Source organism: Salvia hispanica, chromosome 3 (assembly GCF_029641045.1).
Source record: "Salvia hispanica isolate PSC_SH4W2 chromosome 3, Shi_PSC_v1, whole genome shotgun sequence".
In the NCBI taxonomy this organism is placed as follows: domain Eukaryota; kingdom Viridiplantae; phylum Streptophyta; class Magnoliopsida; order Lamiales; family Lamiaceae; genus Salvia; species Salvia hispanica.
In genome coordinates this window covers 48,412,710-48,429,158 of record NC_142694.1, presented here as the reverse complement: position 1 = coordinate 48,429,158, position 16,449 = coordinate 48,412,710, and the positions used below count along the sequence as shown (strand labels likewise).

At 35.0% G+C, this 16,449-nt stretch overlaps 2 long non-coding RNA genes across 2 annotated transcripts; one reads left to right on the top strand and one right to left on the bottom strand.

The window, feature by feature from the left end:
* Positions 1-1,835: 1,835 nt before the first annotated feature.
* On the bottom strand, positions 1,836-2,226 carry LOC125212071 (uncharacterized). Its single transcript, XR_007174607.2, has 2 exons — positions 2,109-2,226; positions 1,836-2,039 (listed from the first exon to the last, which is right to left on the bottom strand). It is a non-coding gene; the product is annotated as an uncharacterized LOC125212071 (long non-coding RNA).
* LOC148931002 (uncharacterized) lies at positions 2,208-4,129 on the top strand. The gene is made up of 3 exons (XR_016136650.1): positions 2,208-2,341; positions 3,098-3,525; positions 3,640-4,129. It is a non-coding gene; the product is annotated as an uncharacterized LOC148931002 (long non-coding RNA).
* The last annotated feature ends 12,320 nt before the right edge of the window (positions 4,130-16,449 follow it).

Below are 16,449 nucleotides of genomic sequence, written 5' to 3'. Positions count from 1 at the left end.
GGGATTTTTATGGCTGATTGTGGTGTACTTGTGAGCTTTAAAAGAGGCTGCTGAAACTCTTGTTGTTATGCTGCAGAATATCTCACTTTTAGTGATCTCCTTGTCTCTCCTTCATGGCTGCAAAACTTGTATTTTTATGGGTACCTAGTACTAGTTATTAATTGAGGTTGCTTGATTGCAGAGAGGCAGGGGGTGTTGGGCCAATGGTGTGCAGGCTGGAAACCCCCCCCCCCCCCCCCTTTTTTTGGCAAGTTCTTGGTCTTCAAGGAAAAAGAAGGGTTTGTTTTCTATCCCTCCCTAAGTGTTCTATTAATTGTTCTTGTCTCATGGCCATTAAAGCTTGTTTTTATCTTGCAGGTGAGAGGAAATCTCAGCTCCCATCCGGCTGCACTTCGAGCGGGCCCGGATTCACCGATTGGGCCGACGGGCCGCCCGAAACGGGCCCTAAATCGGGCCTGGAGAAAAGGCCCGAATGCACTCCACATTTTAGATATTTTCCCTTTCCATGTTTTTCTTTCTTTGGGGGCTTAAACCGTGTAATCTATTTTATTAGTTGTTCATTAATTAAGCTTTGTTCCAAAATTTGTAGTATTTGAAAATTAGTTGTTCGCTTATTGTTTTCGAAATTTCTATTCGAGAATTCGTGATACTTTACAATGTAAAGTCCAAATGCTTAGTTCATTTGATTACTTTAGCTTTTACTTGCAACTAAAAAGAATTAAATCTCATAACAAGGGCTCGAGTTCCAATAACCCTTCGTGGAAAGAGAACTTACATCTTTAGTTCGACAATAACAAAATGAAAGAAAAGAATTAAGGGTGCGGGTATTACAAATAAAAATTATCAAATGCAGGATAGCATCTTCAAAGCTTCCTTGTGAGTTGTGAGAGTGTGAGAGGAAGATGAAAGAAAAGAAGACTACGTTGGTTATGATCAAAAACTGTTTTGGATTAGATGGTTGATGTTTTATTAATTTGAATGTTATGACTTGTACTTTATTTAAATAGTTGAACAAGTAATTTTAATATTTTGGTTATGAAACATGTTTCTTGCGACGTGAACACAGGTATATGGTATGTCGTACCTTATTTGATATATCGTAAGAATGTGGTATACCATAAAAATGTGGTATACCATAAACATGCGGTATATCGCATTTACCGCAAAAATGCGGTATACCGTAGTAACAATATGGTAACGGTATTAGATATATATCATACCGAATATTCGGTATACCGAAGTGAGGTACACCGAAACATACGGTAAAGTATAGGTATAGGATTTTCGCATACCGCATTTTGAGGTAAGGTATAAGGTATGGTATGATCGATGAGGTGTACCTTACCTTTCCACCCCTCTCTCCAACTTCTTTTTCTATTTCAAAAATCCTTTTTCTTTTCCTTTATTTCCCAAACAACACGTTTCATTCCCACATTCTATCAATATCCTTCCATTCTTTTTCTTTCTCTTTCCCTTTATCTCATAATTTTTTTTCTTTTTCTTATTTTTTAATATTTCCTAGACTTTTTGTAACACCCCACTTTTGTTGAATGCTAATTTTCGAACCATAATTTTTTTTTTTGCATTGAATGCTTTTCATGCCGTGAAGTCCTTGAATTAAATGACGAGCGAAATTTTTATTTGATATTCTTGTGACCTAATTGGATTTAGGATTGGAATGTGAGTTAACTGAATTAATTTTTATACATAAATAATTTCTTTCTATGAGAAATATTTAATGGACTCAGTTCCGCAATGGATTCGATAAAAATAAATAAATAATATATGTCTGATCTTGTGAAATATAATTTGTGAGCTACATAATTTAAATGAAATAGATAGAAAGGGTTTGAGCCCAAATTAATTTAATTAAATTGTAAGAGCTTTTTCTTGATTTCAAAAACTTTCCTTTAATTTCGATTGCAGTCAAATAAATCTGCAAAACTATCCTTTAATTTCAATTGCAGTCAAATAAATCTGCAAAGATTTCTCCTCCTACATCTTTACGCGTCTTTCTCCTCTTTCTCCTCTCCCATAATCTGCAAATCCTATTCCAAAATTAAACCACCAATCAGCCATTAATTCCAATTATCTTGAGAATCAATTACCTCCCTTAGTCTCACAAAACACGGTATTTAAATCTCTCTACCCTAATTTGCCTCGCTCAACCACCCTCACTCAACACACGATTCTCTCCCGGCGGCAGAGAAGAAAGAGAGCAGAGAAGAAGAAGCATCATCCTAACGCCGACTCTAAATCCGAAACTTGAAGAGGAGAAAGAGCAGTAACCATCGATATGTGCCAACTGCCAAGTCAATTCTTTCTTAGTCTACAGATTTGGGTATAATCTCTCAATCCCAACATCTGATTTCTTTCATACATTGCATAGCATACCATCCATACGACCATACCATCCAATTGCCTAATCGCATAAATCGAAACAAAACCAGTTTAGAAGATTGAACTTTTAACGAATCGAACCTTAATTCATGAAATCAAATCAAGAACTTATCTTGCGCTTTGCGAGATGTTCGGGTTGAGATCCGGGCTGCTGGAGCGGCGCCGCATAGGCAGATTTCCAAACGGCGGCGCTGCGGAGAGACGTCGGCAGCCACCGCGAATCGGGGAGTGAAGAGATTTGGTGTGTGTGCCCTTCCTTTTGAGTGCTGCAATCTTTGATCAAATTTTAGGTGTTCTATTTAGAGGAGATAGCCGACGGTTTGCAGAAGGGAGTTGTTGATTCTATTATTTATTTTCCTTCTTTAACTTTGAAATGGAATGAAGTGGGTACGTGTAATTAAATGGGAGTATATATGGGTTTGTTTCTTTATATTATTCAACTATTGGTGTTAACTGTTAAGGAAGTGGCAAGTGGGTGTACGTGTGATTTTAAAATGGAGCACGTTTTTTCTTTCTTTTGACTTGGGATGCTGCTTTGTTCTTTTTTCTTGCTGGGCTGTTTTAAAATAAGTGTGGGAGCTGGAATGGTAAATCCGAAATGTTAATCGTATCGAAAAAAATAATGCCTTATGATGCATGCATTTTATTTATTTACTTGATTCGTTAGGTTGATTTATGTGTTATTTAAATGCTAAAGGTGTTTCCTTGCAAGCGAGACGTGATATCAAGGAAAAGAAAATAATTTCGAATTAAGCAGTCGAGGTGGATTCTCTTTTTAAATAAGGATAATGTCCTAACTATTTTATCGATGGGAATAAAATGCAAATTGTTTATCATGCCATAATTTTTGTTTTAACGTGTCTATCTAAAATGGCTTTGCCATTTCTTATTTAAATCGAATTCGAGTCCTTGTAGAGCCGCAACCCAACTTGGATTAGTGTACACCTATGGCACACCGTGTGTCAGCGTACGGGTTGGCCGGTCTAGTGACTTGGTTTGTGATCACATTCCAAGTCATGTATGAGCAGATATGGTAAACGTCTATGGGAAAATTGGTTGCGCAACCGCGATTTTGAACAATGGAATATTTTGGTGCCTCGGGTATTTCATAAGCTAAAACCCCAGGTGGTTACCTGAAATTGGCATGATAAATATAAATATTTTTGATAAACTATTTCCGGCATGAGTCCACTGAGTATTTTATAATACTCAGCCATGCATGTGTTTTCCTTATGTGAGGTTGAGCGGCGCCGAGCTTGGGGTGGTGTTGAGTCGAACCTTAATCATTGTTGGATTTGTTTTGAACTTCGAGGGGCGTCTGCTGGGGTTTGGTGCCCCTTGCACAGCGGAATTGTACAAAACAATTAAATCAGACACAGATCTATTTGACCGATTATGCGATTAAACAATTCACATGTTAAACAAATAATTGCACACTAGAACGTCGATTGCTCGCGCCTAATCCACGTGATGATCAATACTAGACCACGGATCTTCTCTCTGGTTCACGAACTGTATTCTGATATCAATTTGGGCTGATCTCATCAAAATACTAGGACTCGAATAAAGAAGACAGAAAATTCCTCACGGAGGAGGAGTTGAAAATCTCACGGAGGAGAAAATCAAAGAAAAAATCGTCTCCTTCAATAATGAGAAGGACGAAAATTTCATGTAGAAAAAAGTGTGATTCTGTCTCCTTTATTCTCCTATTTATATTAAGTTCATTTTGGGCCCAGACATGGATCTATGGAAGGTTTTGCATATGGGCTCTTCCAATTGGCTTTTTACTAATTAAATTGAACCCACAATTTAATATAAGCTTATATTGGAATATTACGAGTAGCCACTACTGAAGTAATATTGAACTTTCCCCATCCAAATCCGAAATTACAAGTAATCCTGGATTCCACTTTGTTTATTATTTATTTCTCGCGCTTAAGATATAAATGTCCATTAATTAATTAATGTCTGCTATGAACTTAATGAATTTACATCTTATTAATTCCAAGAGTGGACTTAGCAACAAAAACACTTAATTATTATTCATAGAGCGATAAAACTCCAACTGGCCAGTTTTCCGAATAATAAAACCTTGTTCGAGCTCCTCGTGAGGAAATTATCAAATGAGACTCACCTCACGCACGATTCAACATAATAGCAATCCTAGCACCGCTAGATATTAATCACCACTACCCAATATATCAAGATTATTGGGTTGGGAAAAACCCGCACCATTTGATAAGTCAAAGTAGTGCATAATCAATACTGTATGTTCAATGCTAACATATGTAGATTAAGAAATACTCCCTCCGTCCCGGCTAAGATGACACATTGCTTAGCTGGCACGGGATTTTAGGAGTTATTGGTTAAAGTGTTTAATTGGAGAGAGAGAAGGTGGGTGTGTGTATTAAAGTAGAGAGATGAAGATAGATGGATATTTTAATATGAGTGAGAAAAATTGGTTGAGTGTATTAATTAGAGAGAGAAAGTTACCAAAAAAGGAAATGTGTCATCTTAGTTGGGACAAACTAAAAAGGAAAACGTGTCATCTTAAGCGGGACGGAGGGAGTAGTATTTTATCAAGACCTAATCTTTGAGTAGATATTATCAAGACACGTTTTGCTGTTAGATCCGTTCAGTGCTATACCACACTAATGTCATCTTATTTCAGCAAGGCTCAGAAATATGCGGACTGACATTGCAACCTTTCACGATAGGTATCCAAAGCCTATCTAGGTTGTGAAATTCTTCTTAGTCTTTTGCAAAGCATTACATAGATCTGACTTTGTTACCTTAAAGTGGACGTCGCCAACAACCGGTCTATTAAGCAAAAGACTTAGACTTTGTTTGCTTCTTATACATTTAAATGTTTATAAAACATCTTATAAATGCACAAACAAACACAATGTAATAATATACTGATTCTATTCGTGCGAAACAGCTCGAACAATACTGAATCGGGTTAAAAGTGGATTGTATAGTTTTACGTATACTAGCAAGATTCTATTCGCGCGAAACTTCTCAAAACATGCTTTTCAGTATACCAAACCTAACAATTTCCCACTTATACTCAAAACATGCTTTCGAATATACCCACTATCAAAAACTCTTCCACTTATACTCAAATTAGGTCTTTGTACTAGATATATCGAACTACCATTCATTTCACTAAGTGAATGAAAAATCTGTTTGGTTGTTCTCTGATAATATCTTTTTCATCATAATGTTTTTGTTGCGTACTTGATCTTTAATTAATTTCATCTCCATATGTGAATTAACTCGTGTGTCCCTTGAGTTAACCTCCACTAGAGTAATCAAGAATAATACTCATAGGCATATACTCAAACTTACGATTAAAGCTATTAGGAAGATGTTCCTAAGGTAAACACATATTCAGAGGATGACTTACTTGATTACTGATTAGTCATAAAACTAAGACAATGTAACCCCAAGGACATTACATGAATGACTGGTAAACTAGAATATAGTTACTAGCCTTTCTCAAGCACTAGGATATATTCTTTACCTCAATCAAAATCGTTTGTCATGGTTAATATGATATACACTTGTCATGCATAAGCAAAACTAATATTAAACTTAGTACACACTATAACATACATGAGAAAACTATCTCCGAAACTAGTCTCATAATTCTTGATCTCACTAATCGTCAAACGACACTTGACTAAAGACAAGACGTTTCCATCTTGAAAGGTATAAACCTTTTCATAGAATTTCTAATACAAAAATGTTTCAAGCAACGTATAGATATAGGATTCCAAAGAGGATCTGATCATTCTTTCTAACAATCTTCAGATGCTCAGAATGTAATAAGTTTCTCTTTAATCCTTTATCTTAAACTGGGTAGGCAACCAGTTTCCTACGCCAGATGTCAATCTTAGTTGTTTGCAACTTTTGTAGATTTCATCATCGTAAAGTACCACTAATACTATATTTAATGAACTTTCAACTTCCTTGTGCTTACAACACTGCTATGGGCAAGAGTCAAATTCCAGACATTTGACAATTTTGGTAAAACACATATACTCTGATTTAGATGCATGCCTAAGACCACGGAGGTCTTTATAAGCTTCCAAAAATGTGTTTCTTGCCCTTTATTACATACCCATTAGGATGTTCCATGTAGATAATTTCTTCAAGACTTCTATTAATAGAAAGCTGTCTTGACAATCATAATACATTCATTCGAATTTATTTAAATTCTGATAGATAGTAGGATCAAATCAATCCTCGCACAACGACAAACGAGAAGATAATTTTCTTTGGGCATAACCCATTGTCATTGTCTAGCCATTTGAGATCCACATTTACACTTGCAAAGACACTTGCTCCCACTGACTGACACAACTTGTAGGTAGTATTGCAAGTCTTGTCTATCTTAGATTGTAATATGGAATCTATCACCTTTTCAAAGATGATATCCAAATTAACCAATGCTACGTTGTAGTTAAAGGGATTATGTTCAAGTTCTAAGATTGAGTCTTACGACACTCTTAGACCCATGAACTTGAAGTGTTCCACTTTAACGCTCCCACTACGATATGGTTGTTACAATCTTAGGTACTGAAGTTGATTTTATTAGTGCAAATGTTTCTAATGGTATGACTTCTTGGTAAATCCGATATCTCTCTTTATTTTGAGAGTTATCACGTTGTTAGGCTTGTAGTTCATCTCTTGATCTTCATACAAGAATTATATCTTTGAAGATTACAAAACTTATAACCTTACATCACAAACCTTAAAACATGCCTCAGTACTCAACTCCAATATCTTGGACACTTTTCCAACACGGGTTGGAACAACATTACACCTTGAGATGTGCTAGACTAGAGACGCTCTAGTCCACAACTCGTGTTTTGTAGAAAGTACTGATGTTGGTAGTTTCTTTAATGTTTATCCCATCAATGATAAGATTTTAATGAGTAAAACTCATCACTTAATCAAATTTGTCTTGGAAAGACTTTGATTTCTTCTTACAAAATTATCCCATTCATCAGAAGAATGCTTGTATTCATCAATGGAGATTAGACTCCCACTACTGATCATAACACTTTGCTCGTCTCCTTATGGTGTAAACCATTGAGACTTGCTAGTCTTTCTGTGTTGCACTTCTATAAGTATTCTGAATATATTGATTCTAACTCATAGTGCATCAAACAGACATTCTTGACTTTCAAGCTATTTACAAACAAATCGTTAAAATCTTTATAGTCTAGATCAGTTTGAATAATAGCTAAGTATTTTCTTGGCCTTAAGATTAAGAGCCATAAATACTTTATCATTCATTGTTTAAGAAGTTGATGTGTTGTTTAATACTCAATCTTGTTGCATTTATATTGTTTCAATACTATGATGCCTTAAGCATCAACCATAAAACAATAGTTGAGCATTAATAGCTCCCACTGCAACAAAAACCTAACTGGATCAAGTTCTCTTACTTAGAAGTTGCATTGTCATGTAAGTCATTGTCCTTCTATAAAATAGGTCAATCCAACTCACAAAGCATCTTTTCTCGCTTTAAACAAACTTTGATGACAATTCAGGCTCTCCTATTTCCATATCTAGTCTTTTTTCAAATGAATTAGGACTTAAGAAAAATGAAGCCTTTATTAATTTGTCATCTATCATGTTACTTTCCTCTAACAGTAATATAACGACTATTACTCTGAAGATTTTCTACTTTTCAGTTAAACCTTCTTGTAGTCATTTCTTATTACTTTAGGCAATGACTTGTGTTAGAAACTATTTGAGTGATCAAAAGATTCTCAAAACATTCTGTCACTCTAGGATATTCTAATCGAATCCTGTTGACAGATTCTATTGATATCAATCTTTCATCGTCATTAACCAAGACTTGTCGAGCTACTTAAAGGAAAATAGCTTCACCTTATTCCTCAAAGAGCTTGTCAAGTACATGCATAATGCATTGTCGAACATTCTTCGTGGAATTATGTCGAAGAAATGGAGGATATTAATCATTGAGTATAAACTCTAAGCTTTCAGCGACGAGAATCTTATCCATTTTTCGTTTCCGGTCTACATAATTTAGGTATTCGAGTTTACTTTCTTTAAATAGCGCAGACAAATATTGAATGACATCATGAAGATTTGACAAATAAACTTATTATCACATACTTATGCTCAATACATAATCACAAAAAACCACAAAACAATTATGTATCTTGCTATTGTAAAATCAAAAACAGGTACCCTTTATAAGAGGTCGATACTCATTCACAACTTTATCATTTTTTACTAGTCACAACACCGACGAATAGTCCAGAGACCACATAATGGCATGACCGCCTAATGTTGCCTGAGCACGACCATCAGATTTCGCATTACAGAATTTTGTTTCTACAACACACTCCCATAACAATGGTCATGCTCATTATCCAAATTTAACTAGGATTCATCTAGGAATTAAATCCCTTCAAATCCTATAAAATAAGGATAAAATCTCTAATTAATACATGATTTAATACAAGATCAAATCTTATATAATATATAAAATCCACAATATATATTCAAATCTTAATTCTAAATTAATCTTGAATTATTTCCAAAATTAATTCCAAGGGTTAGGAAACCTGAACTAAATTTGGAAAGCGAAGTCACGAGACGAGACAAAATGACGTCACGTGCTCTCGCCTTCTTCGAAGGTCGAGTCCGGAAACTGCCCAAGAAGGGCTCCCACTCGATCCGTGCCCGCACGTTGGTGCTGTGTCATTTAATACTCGACCAAAATTCGATGCAAATCTTAATTTCCCATAATTATGAGACGTAAACTATTAATATACACCTCATACTTAAAGATTCAAATCACATAATCATTACAAAAATAATCATGTCCGATAGATTACACCCAATAACGAAAAAGGGATTTTGGGAATAGTTGCTATCGAACAAAATAAGGACGGAGGCTTCCAACGCCGAAGCTCAACCACGTTCTTCATTCTTGTATTCGAACGGATAAAAACAAACACAAACACACAACGAAGAAAATCAAGCATTCAAGCAATTCATATAACATGAAATTAATCCACATAATCAGAGCCAAAAATTGGCTCTAAAACCAATTGTTGGGGTTTGGTGCCCCTTGCACAGCGGAAAACTTGTACAAAACAAATAAATCAGACACGGATCTATTTGACCGATTATACGATTAATCAATTCACATGTTAAACAGATAATTGCATGTTAGAACGCAAATAATTCATGCTTAGAAAATATAAATCCTAAACATGATTTCTACGGTTTAGAGTTACCGATATTGATTCTCCAAAGAATCGTCGATTGCTCGCACCTTCTCCACGTGATGATCTTCAATACTAGACCACGGATAGGGGTGAGCATCCGGGTTTCGGTTCTGTTTTTTACCCAAACCGAAGTGAACCCAAAAAATTGAATTTAGGCTAAATTTGAAACCGAATAGAACCAAAAAATCGAAAAACCGAAAAACGAATTTAAAAAACCGAACTAAACCGAAAAAACCAAAACTATAAGAAAACCCGAAAAACCGAAAAATCTAAAACCGAAAAACCAAAAAACTGTGGATTCTTCAACTACCTCCATTGTTGATCAAAACATCTAAAGCTGCAGGAGAGACATGATTGAGGCAATTACACATGCAACATTTAGTGAAAAACAACATAATAGGAGAATTTCTCAAAGTTTTTATCATTGAATCCACATCTGCTTCTAAACATCTCCCCCAAAAGTAAGAGCATGTCCACCAAATGCTTCTATCTGCAAAATAATCCACATCTGGCCGGAGCTCTCTCTCTCCGTGACAGCGTGGAGGGGCGACGGGATGGAGTTGGCCTCTGGAGGCTACGGCTTGGTGAGAGGTGGAGAGATTTTGGGTCTTAGAGAAGGAGGAGGCGGAGCGGCTATTCATAGAAATGAGAAAACACACGATTATGTTTATGTTTTAGTGTTTTATTTTTAAGTATATTTAAATAATAGTGTATATATATATATTATAAATATATATACGTATAGGTTTGTGTTAAAATGACAACTACTCTTAAAATGACAACGTGACAACGCTTATACAACAATATTATAAACGCTACACAACAATATTCAATACGGTAGACAACAATCTATAGGTTGTTGTATAGTGTGTCGGATATTGTTGTTCAAGAAAAATTATTGTTTAAAGAACAACAGATTGCTGCCCATCTTTTTCCAGATTTTTATTTTTATTTTTTTTTCCACATGGCAGCTTATTATTCGTCCACGTGTACAAATGATTGGCTAAAAATGGTGGTATGGTGTTATTTTAAGGGGTGGTGGCACCCTAACATGCCCCTATATATATATATAGGGATGTGATCAAATGAAAACTCTAAATATTGTACAAACTCAAAACTATGATCTGGACCATTGAAAAATGTCAACAGATCACAAAAAAGCATCAACAGGAAAATGTCAAAAGAATTTCAACGGTAGTCAATGATTGATGTTGTGTTGATATTGTGTTGATACTGTGTTGACATTAAAATCTTGAAATTTTACACTGTGTTGATATTGTATTGAAAGACCGAAAAACCAAAATTTTCAAAATTCTAAAACCGAATCGAACCGAATTTTAAATTTTCAGTTTTGATCGATTCGTATATTCGGTTTTCGGGTTTTTTGCTCACCCCTAACCACGGATCTTCTCTCTGATTCTCGAACTGTATTATGATATCAGTGTAAGCTGATCTCATCAAAATACTAGGACTCGAATAAAGAAGACAGAAAATTCCTCACGTAGGAGGAGCTGAAAATCTCACGGAGGAGAAAATCAAAGAAAAACTCGTCTCCTTCAATAATGAGTGGGAAGAAAATTTCATGTAGAAAAAGTGTGATTCTGTCTCCTTTATTCTCCTATTTATATTAAGTTCCTTTCGGGCCCAGACAGGGATCTATGGAAGGTTTTGGATATGGGCTCCCCCAATTAGCTTTTTACTAATTAAATTGGACCCACAATTTAATATAAACTTATATTGGAATATTACGAGCAGCCACTACAAAAGTAATATTGAACTCTCACCATCCAAATCCGAAATTACAAGTAATCTGTGTTTCCACTTTGTTTATTATTTATTTCCCGCGCTTAAGATATAAATGTCCATTAATTAATTAATATCTGCTATGGACTTAATTAATTAACATTTTATTATTTCTAAGAGTGGACTTAGCAAGAAACACTTAATTATTATTCATAGAGCGATAAAACTCCAACTGAACAGTTTTCTGAATAATAAAACCTTGTTCGAGCTCCTCTTGAGGACATTATCAAACGAGATTCACCTCGCGTACTATTTAACATAATAGCAATCCTAGAACCGTCAGATATTAATCACCACTACCCAATATATCAGGATTATTGGGTTGCGAAAAACCCGCAACATTTGATAAGTCAAAGTAGTGCATAATCAATACCGTATGCTCAATGCTAACATATGTAGATTAAGAAATAGTATTTTATCAAGACCTAGTCTTTCAATAGATATCATAAAGACACGTCTTGTTGTTAGATCTGTTAAGTGCTATACCACACTAATGTCATCTTTTTTCAGTAAGGCTTAGAAATATGCGGACTGACATTGCAACCTTTCACGATAGGTAGTCAAAGTCTATCTAGGTTGTGAAATTCTTCTTTTTCTTTTGCAAAGCATTGCATAGATCTGACTGTGTTACCTTAAAGTGGACGTCGCAACCGGTCTACTAAGCAAAAGAGTTAGAGTTTGTTTGCTTCTTATACGTTTAAATGTTTATAAAACATCTTATAAATGCACAAGCAAACACAATGTAATAATATACTGATTCTATTCGTGCGAAACTGCTCGAATAATACTGAATCGGGTTAGAAGTGGATTGTAGAGTTTTTCGTGTACAAGCAAGATTCTATTCGCGTGAAACTGCTCGAAACATGTTTTCCAGTATACCAAACCTAACAGCGTCGTGTCTTCATACATGGCGTCACTCTAACTCTTGAATGCTTCCGCTGAATTATGCCTATTTTTCTCCATTATGTTTTTGAACCCATATTCACTCTTGGATTATAAATTATGATAATTGTTGACTTTGGTTTTAAAACCTATGCATTTAATCTGAATATTTCTCGTTATTTGAGTATTAATTATCTTTGTCAAACTTTTTATTGAAACCCTAGAAAATTATCCTTTCTTAAAGTCCTACTAGTCGCGCCAACAGCATTTATTAACCCTAGAAAGGGAGGTCGTGACACTTTTACTCCCTCCGTTTCTCTATAGTTGAGTCATTTTTCCATTTCAGTAAGTTTGTTCATAGTTGAGTCATTTCCATATATGGTAACTTTTTTTCTCTTTCTTACTTTACTCTCTCTTACTTTATTCTATCTACTTAATTCACTCTATACTATATTCTCTCAACCTTTTCAACTTTCTTACTTTTTATCTATTTATTTAATACACTCAACATTGCTTTCTAAAACTCCGTGCCGAGAAGTTCCGCCTCAACTATGAAGAAACGGAGGGAGTACTATTCTTTCCTTTCCCAAGTTAAATTATCCTATGCCCACATATAAAAACTAAAATTCAACTCCCTCCGTCCCTGAAAATTTGTCACTATTTCCTTTTTCGCCCGTCCATAAAAATTTGTCATCTTTCACTTTTAACATTTTTGGTAGTAGACCTCACATTCCACAAACTCATTCCCACTCACATTTTATTTTAAAAATAATATATAAAAGTAGGACCCGCATACCACTAACTTTTTCAACCCACTTTTTATTACATTTCTTAAAACTCGTGCCAGTTCAAATTGTGCCAAATTTTAAGGGACGGAGGAAGTAATTATTATTTCTATTTCCTATTTTATAAATTTGGGGTATGACATTTTCATATCGAATTATTTGAAAGGAAATCATGATTCTTTGATTTTCTAATAAAAAAAGTTAATTTTCATCTAGGATCATTTTTTGGGTTGTTACAACTCTCGGAATAGTTTATAAAATTAAATTAATGGTCATGAGATTAATGAGTTGCACGTGATTATATGTAAATAAACTGAGATGCTTCTCCGCAATATCTGAACAAGAAGAAAATGATCGAAAGGAAAAAAGGATCCGGAGTAACCGAGCAATAAGGTGGTAAAATGGCTTATGCTCGTGAAAACGCCTAAAGCCCTCCAGTACTACCTTACGTTTCCTACAATACCATTATTTAGGATACTCCAAAATAATGTGTACTATCTTGTGGGACAGGCTATAGCATTTTTAACCAAAGTACTCCCTCTATTCGTGAATAGGAGTACTATTTTTTTATTTTTGACCGTCCGCAAATAGGAGTTCCGGTTCATTTTTACCATAAATGAGAATAGGGTCTTACCTTCCACTAACTCATTCCAGTCATATTTAATTTAAAACTAGAGTAAAAGGCCAAAATATGGTCCCTAACATATGGCCGTTTTATCAATTTGGTCCTTAACATTATCATTTTGATTATTTGGTCCCTCACAAATAAACTTGGACCCGAATCGGTCATCACTTAACAGAACCGTCAAAAAATAGTTGGTGATTGCAATTTGACTATATTAAATTACTAATGGTAATTAATTATACCTAATTATAATTCTTAATTCCTATTAAATTATAAATTATTCATTTCATTTTGCAACTGATACTATCTTTTTTCCAATTTTGTTAATAGGAAAATAATTATAATTAGGTATAATTATAATTATACCTAATTATAATTAAATTACCATTAGTAATTTAATATAGTCAAATTGCGGTCATCGTCTATTTTTTGACGGTTCTGTTAAGTGAGGACCGATTCGGGTCCGAGTTTATTTATGAAGGACCAAATAATCAAAAAGATAATGCTAAGGACCAAATTGATAAAACGGTCATATTTTAGGGACCACATTTGGCCTTTACTCTTAAAACTAATATGCTCCCTCCGTCCCATGTTACTTGCACTGTTGCTTTTCGGCTCGTCACAAACTCCTTACACTATTTATAGTTTAAGTTAGAATTAATGCATTTAATTAATATGTTAATTTAAGTTAAGGTCCTTTATTAAGTGGTGTCTCATTACACTTAAAATTCTAATTTTATTACTCGAAAAAATCAATCACAAATTTACGGCCTAAAATGAAAAGTGCGAGTAACAAGGGACGGAGGGAGTACTATACAAGTGGGGACCCCTATTCTACTAACTTTTTGCCACCCACTTTTCTTAACATTTCTTAAAATCTGTGCCGCCCATAAATGGGACTCCTAATGGGGGACGGAGGGAGTAATAAATATACACTCAATGGTGAGGAAGGATTCCATTCTCATCCCGTGTGCTCATAGAGTGGATCTACCATACCAAATAACATTACGAGGTAGTGTGCCTAACGTATTAATTTTTGACAAATGCAATATAAATGACTCACGTCCAATTAGATTAGTCAACTAAGTGGGCGTTCGGTTGGTGCAACTGAATCTATGAATAAAATTAATCCTGTGTTCGGTTAGCAAAATGGAATGACTATTTAATCCATGATATTATCTGGGATGGATAATCTCCCGATTATATATCGGGGCTTTACCCCTGCGACTAAATCAGTCGGGGAAGGATTAATATTTGGTTCCATTTTTGCCCCCATCCTCTCCTTCACTATCAACCACACGCATATCCAGATCTCACCCACAACAAACAAATCGACGCGGAGGTTTGGCAGCAACATCGGTGCTACACCAGCAAATTCGCGATTTTTGTCGGTGGAGACACTGAGGTGATGGAATGGCTGAGGTCGTTGTTTAATCTTCAACCAAATCGTGGATGGGGGAAACGTGATTGGGCTGAGTGAGGTTCTCCAATCAAATCAGACAGTACGAAGACATGATGGAGTTGTATATGGTGAAGGATTTGGGGATGGGATAGGAGGTGCCAGGGTGGTGGTGCTTCCCAAATTGGAAGATGCCACCGTCATAATCCCCACAAAGGAAAACCAAATAGCTGTAAATTTGTTGAGAGAAGGAGAGAGCGCGCCTAAAATAGGGGATTTTACGGTGGTGGAGGCGGCGGTGCTTGGCCTCCTGCTTCAAGATCAGTAAGACTAAGTATTGCGTTTTCAATCTCCAAAATATTCTTTGCAACTATGAAGGGTATATTGGTAAATGTGTATTTAAGAATATTATGAATTAATTATATTTTTAATTATATAAAGACTGTCAGGCCAACCAAACACCTTTTCTTAATCTCATATTCAATCTGGACTTATCTTATACTCAATCTCAATACTATTTTATCTTGCCAACCGAACATGGCCTAATAGAATTAATTTCCGATTAAATCACTTTTACAGAAGATATTCAATAAATCAGTTTTGTAGAATATTGTACATATATAAATATAGAAATTATCAATAACTCTTCAAGTGACCTTGGCCCGGGACTATCCATTAAGCGGAAAATTTTTATTGAAATTTTAAAAAAAAAACATAAAAATGAAGTTCTCGCTTGTTCACGAACGGACTACGAGGTCAGAACCGCCAAACATGATCATGAGGTCCCTTGCCGGCCATCGGAACTCCTTTTCAATTCCTATCGACTAGTCGAACAGATAATGTGGTTCAAAAATTGTACGTATCAAATTTCAACCACATATTTCTTTCCATCCTTTTCACGTGTGCTCTTGTAAGAAAACATTGGGATAATTTTTAAAATGCTGGGATAGAATTAATAATTAATAAAACATTGGGATGATTTTTAAAATGCTGGGATAGAATTAATAATTAATAAAACATTGGGATACTTTTTAGTCTATTTATATAATAATGAAAGAGACGTATAATACTAAGATCAAGAATCATACGTGTCAACTTTAAACCACATATTTTTCCTATTCTTGTCACGTGTGCTCAATGATATCTTATCTTTCGTAGTTTTTTTTTTTTTAATCTTGTAACAGAAGTGTTGGGACAAATTTAAAAATGCGGATAGAACTAATAATTATAGTAGTTGTTATTAAACTAATAAATACTCTATGCGTTCGTTATTAC